Here is a 6,664-nt window from a genome sequence, read left to right as displayed (position 1 = left end):
TTAGCTGCAGTCCAGTCCTCGCCTATGTTTGCAAAATCCTATCGAGTGGTGAGCAACCCTCCCACTGGGGGCTTAGCTGCAGTCCAGTCCTCGCCTAAGTTTGAAAAATCCTACCGAGTGGTGAGCAACCCTCCCACTGGGGGCTTAGCTGCAGTCCAGTCCTCGCCTAAGTTTGCAAAATCCTACCGAGTGGTGAGCAACCCTCTCAGTCGGGGGCTTAGCTGCAGTCCAGTGCTTGCCTAAGTTTGAAAAATCATACCGAGTGGTGAGCAACCCTCTCAGTCGGGGGCTTAGCTGCAGTCCAGTGCTCGCCTAAGTTTGAAAAATCATACCGAGTGGTGAGCAACCCACCCACTCGGGGGCTTAGCTGCAGTCCAGTGCTCTCCTAAGTTTGATAAATCCTACCAAGTGGTGAGCAACCCTCCCACTCGGGGGCTTAGCTGCAGTCCAGTTCTCGCCTAAGTTTGAAAAATCCTACCGAGTGGTGAGCAACCCTCCCACCGGGGGCTTAGCTGCAGTCCAGTCCTCGCCTAAGTTTGAAAAATCCTACCGAGTGGTGAGCAACCCTCCCACTGGCGGCTTAGCTGCAGTCCAGTCCTCGCCTAGGTTTGAAAAATCCTACCGAGTGGTGAGCAACCCTCCCACTCGGGGGCTTAGCTGCAGTCCAGTACTCGCCTAAGTTTGAAAAATCCTACCGAGTGGTGAGCAACCCTCCCACTGGGGGCTTAGCTGCAGTCCAGTCCTCGTCTAAGTTTGAAATATCCTACCGACTGGTGAGCAACCCTCCAACTCGGGGGCTTAGCTGCAGTCCAGTACTCGCCTAAGTTTGAAAAATCCTACCGAGTGGTGAGCAGCCCTCCCACTGGGGGCTTAGCTGCAGTCCAATCCTCGCCTATGTTTGAAAAATCCTACCGAGTGGTGAGCAATCCTCCCACTCAGGGGCTTAGCTGCAGTCCAGTGCTCGCCTTAGTTTGAAAAATCCTACCGAGTGGTGAGCAACCCTCCCACTCGGGGGCTTAGCTGCAGTCCAGTGCTCGCCTAAGTTTGCAAAATCCTACGGAGTGGTGAGCAACCCTCCCACTCGGGGGCTTAGCTGCAGTCCAGTACTCGCCTAAGTTCGAAAAATCCTACCGAGTGATGAGCAAGCCTCTCAGTCGGGGGCTTAGCTACAGTCCAGTGCTCGCCTAAGTTCGAAAAATCCTACCGAGTGGTGAGCAACCATCCCACTCAGGGGCTTAGCTGCAGTCCAGTACTCGCCTAAGTTTGAAAAATCCTACCGAGTGGTGAGCAACCTTCCCACTCGGGGGCTTAGCTGTACTCCAGTACTCGCCTATGTTTGAAAAATCCTACCGAGTGGTGAGCAACCCTCCCACTCGGGGGCTTAGCTGCAGTCCAGTACTCGCCTAACTTTGAAAAATCCTACCGAGTGGTGAGCAACCATCCCACTCGGGGCTTAGCTGCAGTCCCGTGCTCTCCTAAGTTTGAAAAATCCTACCGAGTGGTGAGCAACCCTCCCACTCGGGGGCTTAGGTGCAGTCCAGTACTCGCCTAAGTTTGAAAAATCCTACCGAGTGGTGAGCAACCCTCCCACTGGGGGCTTAGCTGCAGTCCAGTCCTCGCCTAAGTTTGAAAAATCCTACCGAGTGGTGAGCAACCCTCCCACTGGGGGCTTAGCTGTAGTCCAGTCCTCGCCTAAGTTTGAAAAATCCTACCGAGTGGTGAGCAACCCTCCCACTCGGGGGCTTAGCTGCAGTCCAGTCCTCGCCTATGTTTGAAAAATCCTATCGAGTGGTGAGCAACCATCCCACTCGGGGGCTTAGCTGGAGTCCAGTACTCTCCTAAGTTTGAAAAATCCTACCGAGTGGTGAGCAACCCTCCCACTCGGGGGCTTAGGTGCAGTCCAGTACTCGCCTAAGTTTGAAAAATCCTACCGAGTGGTGAGCAACCCTCCTACTGGGGGCTTAGCTGTAGTCCAGTCCTCGCCTATGTTTGAAAAATCCTACCGAGTGGTGAGCAACCCTCCCACTCGGGGACTTAGCTGCAGTCCAGTCCTCGCCTATGTTTGAAAAATCCTATCGAGTGGTGAGCAACCCTCCCACTGGGGGCTTAGCTGCAGTCCAGTCCTCGCCTAAGTTTGAAAAATCCTACCGAGTGGTGAGCAACCCTCCCACTGGGGGCTTAGCTGCAGTCCAGTCCTCGCCTATGTTTGAAAAATCCTACCGAGTGGAGAGCAACCCTCCCACTCAGGGGCTTAGCTGCAGTCCAGTGCTCGCCTTAGTTTGAAAAATCCTACCGAGTGGTGAGCAACCCTCCCACTCGGGGGCTTAGCTGCAGTCCAGTGCTCGCCTAAGTTTGCAAAATCCTACGGAGTGGTGAGCAACCCTCGCACTCGGGGGCTGAGCTGCAGTCCAGAACTCGCCTAAGTTCGAAAAATCCTACCGAGTGATGAGCAAGCCTCTCAGTCGGGGGCTTAGCTACAGTCCAGTGCTCGCCTAAGTTCGAAAAATCCTACCGAGTGGTGAGCAACCCTCCCACTCAGCGGCTTAGCTGCAGTCCAGTACTCGCCTATGTTTGAAAAATCCTACCGAGTGGTGAGCAACCTTCCCACTCGGGGGCTTAGCTGTACTCCAGTACTCGCCTATGTTTGAAAAATCCTACCGAGTGGTGAGCAACCCTCCCACTCGGGGGCTTAGCTGCAGTCCAGTACTCGCCTAACTTTGAAAAATCCTACCGAGTGGTGAGCAACCATCCCACTCGGGGGCTTAGCTGCAGTCCCGTGCTCTCCTAAGTTTGAAAAATCCTACCGAGTGGTGAGCAACCCTCCCACTCGGGGGCTTAGTTGCAGTCCAGTCCTCGCCTAAGTTTGAAAAATCCTACCGAGTGGTGAGCAACCCTCCCACTGGGGGCTTAGCTGTAGTCCAGTCCTCGCCTAAGTTTGAAAAATCCTACCGAGTGCTGAGCAACCCTGCCACTCGGGGGCATAGCTGCAGTCCAGTACACGCCTAACTTTGAAAAATCCTACCGAGTGGTGAGCAACCCTCCCACTCGGCGGCTTAGCTGCAGTCCAGTACTCGCCTAAGTTTGAAAAATCCTACCGAGTGGTGAGCAACCCTCCCACTCAGGGGCTTAGCTGCAGTCCAGTCCTCGCCTAACTTTGAAAAATCCTACCGACTGGTGAGCAACCCTCTCAGTCGGGGGCTTAGCTGCAGTCCAGTGCTCACCTAAGTTTGCAAAATCCTACCGAGTGGTGAGCAAGCCTCTCAGTCGGGGGCTTAGCTGCAGTCCAGAACTCGCCTAAGTTCGAAAAATCCTACGGAGTGATGAGCAAGCCTCTCAGTCGGGGGCTTAGCTACAGTCCAGTGCTCGCCTAAGTTCGAAAAATCCTACCGAGTGGTGAGCAACCCTCCCACTCGGGGGCTTAGCTGCAGTCCAGTACTCGCCTAAGTTTGAAAAATCCAACCAAGTGGTGAGCAACCTTCCCACTCGGGGGCTTAGCTGTACTCCAGTACTCGCCTATGTTTGAAAAATCCTACCGAGTGGTGAGCAACCCTCCCACTCGGGGGCTTAGCTGCAGTCCAGTACTCGCCTAACTTTGAAAAATCCTACCGAGTGGTGAGAAACCATCCCACTCGGGGCTTAGCTGCAGTCCCGTGCTCTCCTAAGTTTGAAAAATCCTACCGAGTGGTGAGCAACCCTCCCACTCGGGGGCTTAGTTGCAGTCCAGTACTCGCCTAAGTTTGAAAAATCCTACCGAGTGGTGAGCAACCCTCCCACTGGGGGCTTAGCTGCAGTCCAGTCCTCGCCTAAGTTTGAAAAATCCTACCGAGTGGTGAGCAACCCTCCCACTCGGGGGCTTAGCTGCAGTCCAGTCCTCGCCTATGTTTGCAAAATCCTATCGAGTGGTGAGCAACCCTCCCACTGGGGGCTTAGCTGCAGTCCAGTCCTCGCCTAAGTTTGAAAAATCCTACCGAGTGGTGAGCAACCCTCCCACTGGGGGCTTAGCTGCAGTCCAGTCCTCGCCTAAGTTTGCAAAATCCTACCGAGTGGTGAGCAACCCTCTCAGTCGGGTGCTTAGCTGCAGTCCAGTGCTTGCCTAAGTTTGAAAAATCATACCGAGTGGTGAGCAACCCTCTCAGTCGGGGGCTTAGCTGCAGTCCAGTGCTCGCCTAAGTTTGAAAAATCATACCGAGTGGTGAGCAACCCACCCACTCGGGGGCTTAGCTGCAGTCCAGTGCTCTCCTAAGTTTGATAAATCCTACCAAGTGGTGAGCAACCCTCCCACTCGGGGGCTTAGCTGCAGTCCAGTCCTCGCCTAAGTTTGAAAAATCCTACCGAGTGGTGAGCAACCCTCCCACTGGGGGCTTAGCTGCAGTCCAGTCCTCGCCTAAGTTTGAAAAATCCTACCGAGTGGTGAGCAACCCTCCCACTGGCGGCTTAGCTGCAGTCCAGTCCTCGCCTAAGTTTGAAAAATCCTACCGAGTGGTGAGCAACCCTCCCACTCGGGGGCTTAGCTGCAGTCCAGTACTCGCCTAAGTTTGAAAAATCCTACCGAGTGGTGAGCAACCCTCCCACTGGGGGCTTAGCTGCAGTCCAGTCCTCGCCTAAGTTTGAAAAATCCTACCGACTGGTGAGCAACCCTCCCACTCGGGGGCTTAGCTGCAGTCCAGTACTCGCCTAAGTTTGAAAAATCCTACCGAGTGGTGAGCAACCCTCCCACTGGGGGCTTAGCTGCAGTCCAATCCTCGCCTATGTTTGAAAAATCCTACCGAGTGGTGAGCAATCCTCCCACTCAGGGGCTTAGCTGCAGTCCAGTGCTCGCCTTAGTTTGAAAAATCCTACCGAGTGTTGAGCAACCCTCCCACTCGGGGGCTTAGCTGCAGTCCAGTACTCGCCTAACTTTGAAAAATCCTACCGAGTGGTGAGCAACCATCCCACTCGGGGGCTTAGCTGCAGTCCCGTGCTCTCCTAAGTTTGAAAAATCCTACCGAGTGGTGAGCAACCCTCCCACTCGGGGGCTTAGCTGCAGTCCAGTCCTCGCCTATGTTTGAAAAATCCTATCGAGTGGTGAGCAACCCTCCCACTGGGGGCTTAGCTGCAGTCCAGTCCTCGCCTAAGTTTGAAAAATCCTACCGAGTGGTGAGCAACCCTCCCACTGGGGGCTTAGCTGCAGTCCAGTCCTCGCCTATGTTTGAAAAATCCTACCGAGTGGAGAGCAACCCTCCCACTCAGGGGCTTAGCTGCAGTCCAGTGCTCGCCTATGTTTGAAAAATCCTACCGAGTGGTGAGCAACCCTCCCACTCGGGGACTTAGCTGCAGTCCAGTCCTCGCCTATGTTTGAAAAATCCTATCGAGTGGTGAGCAACCCTCCCACTGGGGGCTTAGCTGCAGTCCAGTCCTCGCCTAAGTTTGAAAAATCCTACCGAGTGGTGAGCAACCCTCCCACTGGGGGCTTAGCTGCAGTCCAGTCCTCGCCTATGTTTGAAAAATCCTACCGAGTGGAGAGCAACCCTCCCACTCAGGGGCTTAGCTGCAGTCCAGTGCTCGCCTTAGTTTGAAAAATCCTACCGAGTGGTGAGCAACCCTCCCACTCGGGGGCTTAGCTGCAGTCCTGTGCTCGCCTAAGTTTGCAAAATCCTACGGAGTGGTGAGCAACCCTCGCACTCGGGGGCTTTGCTGCAGTCCAGAACTCGCCTAAGTTCGAAAAATCCTACCGAGTGATGAGCAAGCCTCTCAGTCGGGGGCTTAGCTACAGTCCAGTGCTCGCCTAAGTTCGAAAAATCCTACCGAGTGGTGAGCAGCCCTCCCACTCAGCGGCTTAGCTGCAGTCCAGTACTCGCCTAAGTTTGAAAAATCCTACCGAGTGGTGAGCAACCTTCCCACTCGGGGGCTTAGCTGTACTCCAGTACTCGCCTATGTTTGAAAAATCCTACCGAGTGGTGAGCAACCCTCCCACTCGGGGGCTTAGCTGCAGTCCAGTACTCGCCTAACTTTGAAAAATCCTACCGAGTGGTGAGCAACCATCCCACTCGGGGGCTTAGCTGCAGTCCCGTGCTCTCCTAAGTTTGAAAAATCCTACCGAGTGGTGAGCAACCCTCCCACTCGGGGGCTTAGTTGCAGTCCAGTACTCGCCTAAGTTTGAAAAATCCTACCGAGTGGTGAGCAACCCTCCCACTGGGGGCTTAGCTGTAGTCCAGTCCTCGCCTAAGTTTGTAAAATCCTACCGAGTGCTGAGCAACCCTGCCACTCGGGGGCATAGCTGCAGTCCAGTACACGCCTAACTTTGAAAAATCCTACCGAGTGGTGAGCAACCCTCCCACTCGGCGGCTTAGCTGCAGTCCAGTACTCGCCTAAGTTTGAAAAATCCTACCGAGTGGTGAGCAACCCTCCCACTCAGGGGCTTAGCTGCAGTCCAGTCCTCGCCTAACTTTGAAAAATCCTACCGACTGGTGAGCAACCCTCTCAGTCGGGGGCTTAGCTGCAGTCCAGTGCTCACCTAAGTTTGCAAAATCCTACCGAGTGGTGAGCAAGCCTCTCAGTCGGGGGCTTAGCTGCAGTCCAGTACTCGCCTAAGTTTGAAAAATCCAACCGAGTGGTGAGCAACCTTCCCACTCGGGGGCTTAGCTGTACTCCAGTACTCGCCTATGTTTGAAAAATCCTACCGAGT

Source organism: Aegilops tauschii, chromosome 1 (genome assembly GCF_002575655.3).
Source record: "Aegilops tauschii subsp. strangulata cultivar AL8/78 chromosome 1, Aet v6.0, whole genome shotgun sequence".
In the NCBI taxonomy this organism is placed as follows: Eukaryota; Viridiplantae; Streptophyta; class Magnoliopsida; order Poales; family Poaceae; genus Aegilops; species Aegilops tauschii.
Note: the sequence above shows the minus strand (reverse complement) of the source record.